At 34.3% G+C, this 13,741-nt stretch overlaps 1 long non-coding RNA gene across 1 annotated transcript; it reads right to left on the reverse strand.

The window, feature by feature from the left end:
* Positions 1-380: 380 nt before the first annotated feature.
* LOC117981481 (uncharacterized) lies at positions 381-13,540 on the reverse strand. Its single transcript, XR_008626285.1, has 3 exons — positions 13,474-13,540; positions 6,375-6,533; positions 381-1,323 (listed from the first exon to the last, which is right to left on the reverse strand). It is a non-coding gene; the product is annotated as an uncharacterized LOC117981481 (long non-coding RNA).
* Positions 13,541-13,741: the final 201 nt, after the last annotated feature.

Genomic DNA, 13,741 nt, shown 5'->3' on the forward strand with positions numbered 1-13,741 from the left:
CAGTCTATTATAGTCACTGTCACTTCAAACATTCCCACAAGCGTGTAAACTGCGCCCCACACTGGTTCCCTGCTTTGGTGGAACTCTATGAATAAATTACATTTCTAGAGTCTGCCAGCTTTCTAATTCAGTTTACTGCACTTTGGAACATCTTTCCTTTATGTGTTGTATAATTTTTGTCTTTCCAGGTTTATATTTATCTTTCTGTTTCTCTAGCTCACCAATAACTCTTCAGTAAGAAATGGCCTCTCTCATGGCCAGAGAGCTTGTTCGGGCTTATGTCTGTAATTAGGTCAAATTATTTGAGTGACAATTAAAACAGCAAAACCAACTTCCATGGCATCCAGTCAGGAGTATCACTATTTAACATATGTGTTTACATTTTAATTTTCAGAATTAGAAATCACATGGATACAAATGTAAGATTCAATTCGATTTTCTTTAAAGCAATAAACTAGGTTTATTGTAGTCTTTTGGCATTTAGAGAAATACAAGGCATTGAGCTGTCAGATTTTACAATGACGATACAGAATTGCGAATTCTGATTTTGAGGTGCAAACATTGCAATCATTAACTTAACATTTATAAAATGAGTTGGCAAAGGGAATAGAAACAAAAACTTGTAGGTAAGTTAAATGATTTGAGAAGATAGCACAGCCGTTGCACAGCCACCATTTTAATCCAGCCACTTTGCAAAATGAAGGCTATTTGGACATGTTTCATCAAAAATGAAACTGACCAGATAGTCCACAGGTGATCAGTTCCAAAGCCTCCCCTAGAGTCAGCCCTCCAAATATTTATCATATATGTATGTATGTTTGCTTGGATCATGATAAGGTACCAATTTGGGATTTTTGGAAACCGAGCTTGAATGTCACCTGAGACGTCTCTTTGATTTGGACTGGGTTCAGAAGCAAAGTGCCTGAGAGGCCAAAAGAGAAAGAGTGGGTGAGCAGGAGAGCAAGCCGGAATGGACAGCCCGTGTCGCCAGCTCTAATATCCCAGTGCAATTATTTTGTGGACATCCACTCCTTGCCTGCACAGGAGATAGGGCTATAAGTGTATGTTATTTTTTAATTACAAGGGGGTAGAAAAAATCCTGATGATGGGCTGGAAGGTGCCATTGCATTGTTATTTTTTCCTCTCCCTTCGTTTGCTGATTATGTGAGCCGGGCTCCTTTGCTAGCCGATGATAAGCAGAATTTCCATGTTCTCTGCATAATTAATCCATCTCTGCCTCTCTTCATGCCAACTCGCCCGTTATCGCCGGCACATGCCTGAATTGCAAAAGAATCCGCTCTTCAATTGGAACTTATTGATATTCTAAGAAAAAAAAAAAAGAGAGAAGGGGGAAAAAACTGAAAATCCTTAAGTTTAAGCCGCAGATTTTTAAATGGATTAATTTCGCTGCAATCGCAGCCATCTAAGGCGGGAAGGCAGGCAGAGCAAATTGAAAGCGTCTCCATGTTTGCAGAATTGGGTCCAGAACGCTGAAATGTACTGGCACAGCTCTCTTTTAAAGTCAGAAAATTACCATTCATTTACATCACATGAAATACTTTTTTATGCTAGAAATATTCAAGAGACGTTCTTTAAATGCCTGCTAATGCTTGATAACATTTCTAACTTTCAACGTTTTGCTAGACTTTGATATGACATGATAGGAATGCCTTCCAGTAGAGAATATTATATCTCTCTTTATCACATATTAGATTACATCATCTTTTTCTTAATCATTCCCAAGTAGTCTTTAAACAATGAAGTCTGTCATTGGCTATGTAGGATTTTGTGTGCTGATGGAGGTCAAGGTTACTCAGTTATTTTTTTGAGTCTACCTACAAATGAAATGTTTGTTTTTGTTTAATCTTTCTTCTTCAAATGCCTAGAGACCTTGGGCAAAAATAATAACAATATAATAATCATAATATTTTCTCAGTAGTCATTGTTTTGACTATTTTCCTCAGTCTTACGATAAACTTTTATTTTTTAGAGACTTGCTTCCTTCTCATTTTAACTTGTAAATAGTTACACTTTGAAATCCCCTTTGACTTAGAAAAGGGTCAGTAGTGGGAGTCATTCCACCAAGTGTGCAGTTCAAAAAATCACAAATATAGGAACTTTCACTTCCAGGATTCTTGCAATTTCTAAATAGAATTAAATCTTGCTTAGTTGTTAATGCCTTCTTTTAAAATTTTGAAATAAATATATTGTATGTTAATTCTCTAACTCCTGGACTAGAACACTGGCCAGCACTGAAAGTGTTCTTAATAGTCTAGTTTAGCTTCAGCAACGCGTTCTTCCTGCGGTTAGATGCTCACAAATTTGCAGTTTATGCTGGTCTGCATGACAAGACTGACGTGCTTTCTTAGCTTAGAGAAGAGTTGCTAATATTGACCAGGATAGAAAATGTGCATTTGAATATCTAAAAATATTCACCATTAAGTATTATTCATTTTGAATTCAGTAGAACTTCAAAAGAGAAAATAATACCAATTTTTTAAATACCAACTAAGTTGGGTGATGCATTTCCTAGGGAAAATGAAGCAGTAAGCAGTGATATTCTTTGAAGATATTTGTTTCGGTTACAAAACAAGGATCTCCATAACTACAGGTCATCTTAACATAAAATATTGGCATTGATGTGCAAAGGTCTGTCTATTAGTGAGCAATTTAAATATTGACATTGTAGTTTTTCCTCAGAAACAAACCAAAACAAATAAAGAGGTAAGAAACACATTTAAGAGGAAAATATTTTATAGTAATAGTAAAATAATTTTAAAAATGACGATTACTATAAACATAAGAACAATCAAATTATATAATTTTAACTTAATCATCTTAATTGTAAAATCTTAAATAATTCCTATGCTACCTAGGCTTGTAAATGGAGTAAACTGCTAGTTGCACATTGAGTAATTTTGTATAGTCAGCTAAACAGTTTAAACCAATTTTAAAAATGAAATGAAAAATGACCCTTCTTAAAATAGATGTAGCAAAAACATTTCAACCATAAATAACAATTTCACTGACCTTGTATACTCAACCCTTTCATTTAAAGGTGTGAATTAAAAGGACTTGAAAATTGCCGGTATATTTAGGGAAAGGAAACTTCTCCCGGGTATTCTGTCTTGAAAAGGAAAATTTTGATATAAAACTCAAATATGCTACAGTATGCATTTAGTTCATATTTTGAACTTTCTATATAAGATAGTTATAAATATGTCAATTGTAAATTTGTTTTCATACAAAGTATATTTTATACTTATGCTCTGATCCACAATCATTGGTGTTTTATCTATACATAATTAATAGTTGTAACTTAGTTCATGTAGTTTAACACAAATTTTTTCTTATGACATATGAGTTATGCTGTTTTCACTATTATATTCTAAATTCACTGAGTATTTGAAATAAATATAAGGTATCACATTCCTAATTATGACCATATGTGCAGATCAGAGCAAGAAGAGTGATGCAAATGGTTTTGAGATGTTCTGTGTTGGATGACAGGCTAAATCAAACAGCAGTGATTCACTATGAAGTGGTGACTACAGATACGATATGAATTAGCTATTTCACTGAAAAAACTAAGACACTGACACGGATTCATAAATGATGAACTGACATAATAGAAACAATTAAATGGGGTTTTCTCTTTCTTTTAAATTTAAGGATGAATTGAAAACTGAAGAAGGCTATTACAAATGGTTTCCTTGGTGTCAAAAATTACTATATAGTTCTTTTTTCGACATTAGGAAAATGAGTGACAGGCCTTTATATGTATTGTGCATGATGGATGGATTCCTTCATCACTCCCATTCTCCTTCCTCTTTTCTTTGTAATTGGATGGAATTAAACTATTTACCACCTCTAAATTGGCTTTTTTCTCATCAGATGCCACCTATTCTAAAACTTAAACCTCTCCTACACTTGCAATCAAAGAGCCAGATGTGTCAATTACATGTTTCTCACAGATGTAGGGATATCATGTACATCTTCAAAAATGAAATATTTAATGATTCTTTCTTTATCCATTGCCTTTTCTTGCTCTAACTCCAAGAGGTTTAAACTTACTCAGTCCTGGAGAAAACATACTTGAACACTTTTCCCCTTTCTGTTAATTCCTCTCAGATCAGGTGGTTCTTTTGATAAGGAAAAAAGGTTCAAAGCGCTTTTAATTGTTCATATTTTGTGCCAAACTCTCCAATATATTGTTCCTCACACCAGCTTCTCAAAAGCTATCACCATGGGTCACTGAATATTGGCATTCATCAATCTAAAGTAGCCATTGAGAATCTTCTATTTATCTTTACACTGCTCTGGGCACCAAAGAGGGATCATAATTTTGTTACTTGCCTAAATGCATTAAGTGGTCTTTCCTGGGCAACAGTTTGCTGTAAAATGTCCACATTTTGGTTAACTCTAACAAGATACATTCTATTCGTATCCAATTATTCTTTCATATGAATCTAGAGTTCACTTCTTTGAAGATACTTGAAGACATTTTCCAAATTGGTAATTCTCAAGTATAAACAGCTTAACCGTATCTTTGATTGATATCAGGTACCCAAAATTTTACACGTATAGTATAGACATCTATATTTAAAAATAGTTGAATTAGAGTCACTCAGGGAACATCAAGTTGTGCTTGAAAAAAAAGGGCAACTGGAACAGAAAGGCCTTCCCAGATACCTGGACTGGAGAATGATACTTAAACCAAATAACGTTCCCCTATCTTCAAAATCTCCCTAGAAAATCTTCCACAGCCTTTTATGTAATAACTGCAGTCTTTGTTAATCAAAAGAAGTTTAGGTGTTTTCTTTTCTCTACTAAGGAAATAACTAAAGAAAAACAGTTGTTGTTTCTAATTGTGACTGATCATATATCATCTTTAAGATGTTAATAATAGGGCTTGATTTCCTCACTTTTACAATTACAAAAATAATACCAACATCCAGGAATGACAATAATAGTATATTTCCTGAAGCATTGTCATGAAGTTAGTATCCTTATGTGTTGACATTTGGTCATTATTTTATAAGAGACCTACTACTGGAAGAAAAGAAGGGGCTGAAAAAAATATGTGTGTGTGTGTGTGTGTGTGTGTGTGTGTGTGTGTGTGTGTTTGTATTCTGTCTTATATATATTAGGTATTTCTATTCAAACACTTGGTAGAAATAAAATTTATTTTTTTGTTTTTTTTCAGGTACTTAAATAACCAATGTAATCTTCTAAAATAGTCTCTCTATATTTAATGCAAATCTCATAAAATATTTAAAAATTAGAGAAGAAATAATAATTTGTTGACACTGCTGCTTTCATATAAAACGACTTATAGTCATCAGAACTTCTGGTTCTTAATTTGTAACCTCTATAGCAGCAGGCTGGAATTCGGGATCAAAACTGTGATTTTGGAGTACAGATAAATAGTTAATTTGAATCATATATATTTTACGAATATAATTTTGAAAGATACGAGAAGGAATTATTAAGGAAAAACTGGTGTTTAAAAAGATGTGTCACTCTAAGAAGTCCAGAATTAAAATATAAGCTAAATCATTTTTATTTTCTAAAATGTTCATTTATGTTTTAGAAAAGTACACATTTAAATAAATACTTATCTTGTGTAAAAATAAAAGCAAAACTAATGCATGGTTTTTGTTTTTAAAAATACTTCAGTTGAAAAATTAAAATTGTATATATTTATGGTGTACAACATGATGTTATGAAATATGCATACACTGTGGAATGGCTACATCAAGCTAATTAACATATACATCACTTCATATGTTTATTTTTTGTGGTGAGAACACTTAAAATCTACTCTTTTAGCAATTTTCAAATACATAGTATGTTGTTGTTAACTATAGTCACCAGGATATAAAGTAGATCTCTTGAACTTTATCCCTCCTGCTTAACTGAAGTTTTGTACCCTTTGCCCAATCTCTCCCAATCCCAAGGTTCCTAACCCTAGCCCCAGGTAGCCACCGTTCTATTCTCTTTTTCTATGAGTTAAAATTTTTTTAGATTCTGCATGTAAGTGAGATCATGTGATATTTACCTTTCAATGCCTGGGTTATATCACTTAACATAACGTCCTCCAGGTGTATCCATGTTGTCACAAATGACAGGATCTCCTTTGGTTTTTAGGTCTGAATAGTATTTCATTGTATATATATACATACCACATTTTCTTGATCTAATTTCAGATGCATCTTTTTGTTGTTTTAACTTTTATTTTTATTTTAGGTTCAGGGGTATACATGCAGGTTTGTTATATGGGTAAATTGCATGTCACAGGGGTTTGGTGTACAGATTATTTCATTACCCACATAATAAGCATAGTACCTGACAGGTAGTTTTTCAGTCCTTACCCTCCTTCCCACTGTCCACCATCAAGTAGGCCTCAGTGTCTGTCATTTTCTTCTTTGTGTCCCTGTGTACTCAATGTTTAGCTCCCACTTATAAGCTGGAACATGCGGCATTTGGTTTTCTGTTCCTGTCAGTTCCGTTATCTATCTCCGTCCATGTTGCTGCAAAAGACAACAAATGCATGCTTTTATTTGTAAATACTTGATTCACATGCAACGAAGGGCTTATTAAGGAAATGATCAATTAAGATTCCTCTAGTTCTTGGTTTGTATTATTATTTTTATAACTGATTATATCATATATTATTATTACATACTTATTGGCCCAGATTATTATAAAGATTGGTTACATTCATAGAAACCTCTTGTTATTAGGACCCACATCAGAATCCACTATTTTCTTAAAAATATGTAACTACAACATAATAGATTTTTTATTTTAAATGTTTATGATAAAACAATTAAAATATTAATTAATAACTTATTTAATGAGCAACTACCATGTGGAAATCTCTGAAGATAAATAATTATAATCTAATTATACCATAGGGAGAATATGATGATTTCCAAGTTCCATGACAACACAAATTAATTCCAACTTTAATGACATGTGTTGCTCTGAAATATTGTGGAATTTGCATCCAATTTCCACCTCACTCTATATTTGTCTCTGGGTTTTATTGAGTCTTACTTGAAAGAGGTGGACCACTCACCAACATTTGAGTCTCTTTGGTCCATCCACAGTCATCATCACAATGACATTGTGACAATAAAACTTGATCAATATAAACAAAAATACCTAGTCCATGTTGAGGTAATACAAAGTAAAGACAGGGTCATGGCTGACAGGGTATGGCTGTGTCCACACCCAAATCTCACCTTGAATTGTAATAATCCCCATGTGTCAAGGAGCGGGGCCAGGTGGAGAAAATTAAATCATGGGGGCAGTTTCCTGCATACTGTCCTCCTGATAATGAACAAGTCTCACGAGATCTGATGGTTTTAGAAATGCGAGTCCCCCTGCAAAAGCCCTCTAGCCTGCCGCCATATAAGACGCACCTTTGCTTCTCCTTTGCCTTCCACTGTGATTGTGAAGCCTTCCCAGCCATGCTGAGCTGTGAGTTCATTAAACCTTTTTCCTTTATAAATTACCCAGTCTTGGATATGTCTTTATTAGCAGCGTGAGAACAGACTAATACAGTGGCTAACAGGAATTATAAAAGTAAGTCTTTCCAGAAAGGTACATTTTGATTTGAATTTTTGTAAAGAAGAAAGAGCCATGGCATGGATACACAGGAGCATAAGTAAGAATGCATAGAGGGAGAAAGACTGGGGGAATGTGGTTCTTAGCTAGAACCTTAAACCAATATTAGACATTTGGGTAAAGGAAACAATAGAATATATGTAAGTTGATGCCTGGGAAAAATTGAAAGGGAGCGAGAGATTTGAAGAAATTATTTTCACTTTGGATATAGGAAGGAGTAGAGATTGGAGGCTGGCAGCAGGGGCACTGTCAGACTGTCAGTACCAATATCGGGATTCAAAGGTCGTTCCGCACTGCAACCACAAGATAATGCTTCTGAGATAGATAATTGAATGAAAGATGCCACAGCAGACAAAGAATATATGGGCACAGACTTTTATTTTACTTAAGTGACAGGCTAATTTAACAGATTTAATTTGAAGGCTGAAAATAAAACCACATAATTTTCTAACATTAAATGAGGAAAGTAAACACACATAACCCCATTTTACAGATGAAAAAGTATTCTTGTCATTACAATGTATTTATTTGTTGCATAGTTGAAAAAAAAGTCCAAGTATTAGGAAAATATTCCTAGCTTCTAGACTTACAGTATGTTGATTTAACTAAAGATAAATAAATGTGCATGTTTTATTTTAAAAAATTCATTCCTACAAGTAATTCAATATACCTATTGAAATACTTAATATGAAAATTCACTTTGCAAAATTTGAGATCTCATTAGCAATTTTCCCCCAATTTTTTCCCCTGAAAATGTGTTATTTCTTTTGTTAGTTTACTTCTATGCTTTCAATTCTCAGTCTTAAAGTTGTGATTTAACTATATGGTCTCTGGTGCCAGACTGCTTGGTTTAAATCCCAGCTGTACCACCCACTAGCTGTGTGATGCCAGGCAGATTACTTACCTCTCTTTGGGCTTGTTTTCTCATCTATGCAATAGAGATAATAATGGAATGCACCTTAAAGAATTGTGAGGAATTGCTGTGAATCATTTCATACATATGAAGCAATTAGAATGGGGCCTGACATACACTATGCACTTAATAAAATTAGCTTTTATTATTAGCCTTTGCCCTTAAAATGTCAACTTCTTCCAATAAATGCTAATAGGTGTGATTGTGTGTGTGTTTGCACGTGTGTGTACATGCATTTTTTGGTGTGTGTTGGGATATATTGGATAGGGGGACCCATGCAAACTGCAAACATTTAGAGAGTAATAAGATCTGTTCAATAAGCTGTGCTTTCTGTGTTTCTTCAGTTTTAAATAATAATGTCCCAAATAAAAGTAACTTAGCTGGTTTTCGTGATGGGGTAATTATTAGTATACCCACCCCAAAAGAAGTGCCTATTTGTGTTATCCTCATTAATGTTATTGTCATGCCAGCCCCACCTCTTTTTGGTATCTATATTTCAGGAAAAATATCCCAGTCCTTTTCACTGAGAACTGTAGTTCATTCATCTCACTTCTGAGGGATGCTGTCCAGAACTGAAGTCCAGGTCTGGTCTGACCACTGAACAACTTCATGAGGCTATTTTGTCCCCTGTTCTAAGCACCAGTATCCCATGCCACTTGCATGTTGATTATGTTTTTGGTTTATGTTTCACTATTAATTAACTAAATCCCTTGGGTCTTTTGTCACATTGAAACTGTTGGCCAATTATGACATGCCACCCATCCCTAGTTCATCTTTTCTAATGTAAAGAATTCAAATGGAAGAAACAATTTAACAGCTGTTATAAGTTGGTAACATTTTAAAAGGCATAATGTCTAATTTTTGAATATGAAAAGTGAAATGGTGGTACACTAATTCTGTATTACTTAAAGTAACACCAGTTGCTGTAATAAACAACCAAAAAAACATGCAATGATGAGAAGATGAACAAATTTTATTTCTTATTCATGTAAGGTCCCTTCTCTAACTGATGATTCAGGTCTCAGGATCTTTCAGTCTTGTAGCTTTATCATTTTTAACTTGAGATTTTCAAAATTACTCCAAGGTGAGAGAGGAAAGTGCATGGAAAGTCACACATGGGACACTCTCATCTCTTTCATTCATTTTCCAATGGCTATAACTTAGTCACAGAGCTGCCTCTAGCTGCAAAGAAATGTAGCTAGCTGTGTGCCCAGGAAGAAAAGGAAATGGAGGTATTATGCAGCAGTCAGTCTCAGTCAGTCTCTGTCATACATAAGCTGTTTGTGAGAGTATAATTGAATTTATGCTAGGTAGTACTAAATGCTATGTTGATGGAAATTTAATGACATGAAACTGTATTCATTTTTAGATTAAATAAGCATGTTACAAAACAGATTAACATCATAATTCAATTTCATTTAAAAATATGTTCACATGTATATGTACTAATTGTACATGAAGCATGTATACATATGTGTATGTATTATGAAGATATTCAGACCTATACATCTGATACAAAGACTATACGGTTATAGTAGAATTAAAGATGATATTTCATTTTTTATTTTTGCTTTTCCAATTTCTGATCTGTCAACATAAGTATATATTATTCTAAAATAAAATTATACTTGTAAATATAAATAGTATTTAGCTTGAGCTCTCAAATTGTATCATTTTAATTTAGGTCATTTGTTCCATTTGTCAAAATATTTTTCTCTTTCGACTTACCATCCCACATATTTGTATTTCCTTCTAGCTTTGTTCTATCTGGAGTACTCAAAGTGTGCCATATATTGCATGTAAGTCAGTGATAAAAACATTGAAAGGAGCAGGGCCTCTGTCATTATACTGAGACCTTTTATCTTTCCATCTCTGTGCCCCACTTCAGGGCTTGGTACATGCTATGTACTCAGTTAACATTTATTTAAATAAATGAATGAATATTGCTGATAGTAATTCATTAATCAGTACTACTTATTTATTTGTGTTCATTCAATCCACACAAATACAGATGGTTAAACTTACGATTTTTCAACGTTAAGATGGTGTAAAAGCAATATGCATTCAGTATGCTCCTAATCCTATGATGGTTCAGATAAGCCCAGTGTAAGTTGATTTAGGATATCTTAAATTAATGATGAGTCTATCGGGACTGCATAATAAATCGGGGAACATCTGTATACATATTTGTAGTTTCCTAAAATTTGTTTCTCCACTTTGTCCTAATTTGAGACATGTTAACGGCGATAATAAAAGTTAACATTTATTCTCCTAACTTTGCTCCGGACACTATTCTAAGTTCTTTATAGGAAGATTCATCTAATCTTCCCAGCAAACCCATGATATAGGTTCTATTATTTTTTCATTTTTATATTAAAAGGTACAGAGAAATTAGGTGATTTGCCCAAAGTCACACAGTAAATGGCAAAACCAGACAGTCTAGCTCCAGAATCTATTCTTTGAATTCATCATCTTCTATTCCCTTAATCCTCCATGAGGCTTTTAATTGTTTTATACAAGTTTTTTCAAAGTTTTCACATTATGTGGCCATCTACTACAAGTTGGTCTGTTGGATTTGTGCACACAGTCACACAATTAGGAAATGAAAGAACTGAAATATACTGTTGTCCTTTTTCTACAGTATTTATGTGCTAACAGAAATTCCATTAGTGGTGCACAGTTTATTCATGATGAACCTCTGCTGACTCCTAATGATCATTGCTTTCTTTTCTAAATGTTTTATTTTATTTTATTTTATCTATTTGTTTTGAGACAGGGTCTCACTCTGTCATGCAGGCTGAAGTGCAGTGGCGCAATCACAGCTCACTGTAACCTCAAGCTCTTGGGCTCCAGCAATCCTCCTACCTCAACCTCCCGAGTAGCTAAGATTGTAGGCATGTGCCACCACATCCAGCTAATTTTGTTTTTGTTTTTGTTTTTTGTAGAGATAGGGTCTCACTCTGTTGCCCAGGCTGATCTGTAGCTCCTCCACTTAAGCAATCCTCTGCTCAAAGTGCCTCAGCCTCCTAATTGTGTCTTTCTAGGCTGAGAGACTGGAATTCTTTTTTACAGCATTTTGGCACTTGGCTATCTATCCATCTATCTTAGGTTTCAGTTCCTTCAACCGTGTTTGTTATACCTTTCTCAGTTTAGAAGTCATTCTCTTTGATGGAAAATAGGAGTAAAATAGAAGTGCATTCATTTTCTTTCATTCATTAACTTTACATTGTCTATTGCATGAGACAGACCGATTCCTTCTTGTTCTTCTTGCCCCAGATGTATGTAAAAAGGACGTCTCTATTATTGTTAGCACTGCACTATTATTATTAGAATGGGCATTTTTGAAAGTCTCTGTACTTCTGGTTTTATATTTTCTTGAGGCAATCCTTAGTTGTTCATACAACGTTTTTGGAATGCATTTTGTGTGTGTGTGTACATGCCTCTTATTCCATCTTTTATTGCTATCATTTGAAGTCCCAGTGTGTCAGAGATAGCCATAATGAATCAGGCAAACAAATGTCCATTTTTAAGAGCTTTCCTCTATTTTAAAACTCAATGAACATAACTAATTGTTTAGGAAAGATGGTTTGCATTATCCTTTGCAGATGATACAGTATTCACACAGGAAAGAAACTATTGCTTTGCTCAATCAAAAATCTAGCTACTTTGGCCACTTCTCAGTTAATACTTCATTATATTATTTACAGTTGAGACCTATGTTGAAATGTATTTTAATGATCTAGAAATACTTTCATATTGGTCAATGTGCTTTTGGATTTTCTCAGTGTTTGGGTTTGTTTTGTCATTTTTGATCAACCAATTTATTATTTTAGCTTTTAGTACAAAATATACTTCTAGCTAGATAATCCATTTATCATTGAAATATCTGCAAGGAAAAAAGTTTGTTATGATGAATCTGTCACTGTCTAGGGCCTAACCTCTTCTATTGTCTCTAAAACAATTATTTTTGCAATACAATTTTTGATAGCTAAGAGTTTAGGGGAAATGAAACCATTGTGTTGTAGCAAAACAGATGGTAACTAATGTATTATCAGGGAACAGAATCAGATTTTGGGGGGATACTTCTCCATTTCTCTAATACTGAGATTATTTGTATTTGTGATTTTATAGTTAGAATTTATTTGATTTAGAATTTTCTAGCATTACTGAATTATGTTTCTCTAAATAAATGCTGGCTATGAAACTATTGCTATAGTTTGATCTGAACAATGTAACTTTACCCAGTATTTTTCTCAGTATTTTGACCTTTAAGAAAACATCATGGTAAAGTCTCTTCATGTTTCTATCATGAGTACTTCTCAAAGTGATTCATGTTGGTTGAACAGTCTCCATCAATATGAATTAGGACTTGTTCATGACAAGTAACCAAAATCTTAGCAAACAAAGGAAATATTTGGCTCCCTAACTGGAAAGAGGAGGGGTGAGGTTAGTATCAGGCATGCTTGGCTCTGATGTCAGCATCAAGGGCTCATTCTCTCTTTTCATGGCCTGGCTCCACTCCCCTACCCAGGCTCCATTTTCAGTCAGGCTTTCTCAGGTGGCATGGAAGATGGCTCCTGGTACTCTTACAGCTTAAGATGAGAGAGAGAGAGAGAGAGAGAGAGAGACCGACCCACCCTCTTTTTCCAAGTCAGAGAAGATATTGGTTAGTTCTGCCTAGGTGACTTGCCCGTCCTTGAGCCAGTTTTTGTACTATGGGGGGATGCAGCACTCTTCTTTGCCAGACTGAATCATCACCTTACCCATGTAGCCAGGGATTAAAGCACCATTAGTGACAGCCCAACTCAAAGAACATGATATAGAAATTCATTAATTGCATATAAAGAACAATAGGGTGCTACCACCAAAAGAAAGGAGAAACAATGCTGTCGCATGCTAAGATAAGAGATATCTCCTTTACTCACGCTGACTCTTTAATCTTCTGGTTGAGAGTATAGCACAGCAAGTTCAGGTGCCTTGCTTTATCAGAATGTGGTTTCCAAGTAAATTAAGTTGTTTCCAATTCCTACTGTGAGGTAAGCATTGTGCTAAAACAATGGTTTATCCAAAATACAAGTTTCCTGTATCCTACACACTGTTTTTAAACAGTTCGAGTATTATAATCTATATTAGAAAGTATCATTACTCTCCTGCTTAGCCAAATACTTCTTATGAGTGTATTATTTATTGCTG

This window comes from Pan paniscus, chromosome 7 (assembly GCF_029289425.2).
Source record: "Pan paniscus chromosome 7, NHGRI_mPanPan1-v2.0_pri, whole genome shotgun sequence".
NCBI classification, from domain to species: Eukaryota; Metazoa; Chordata; class Mammalia; order Primates; family Hominidae; genus Pan; species Pan paniscus.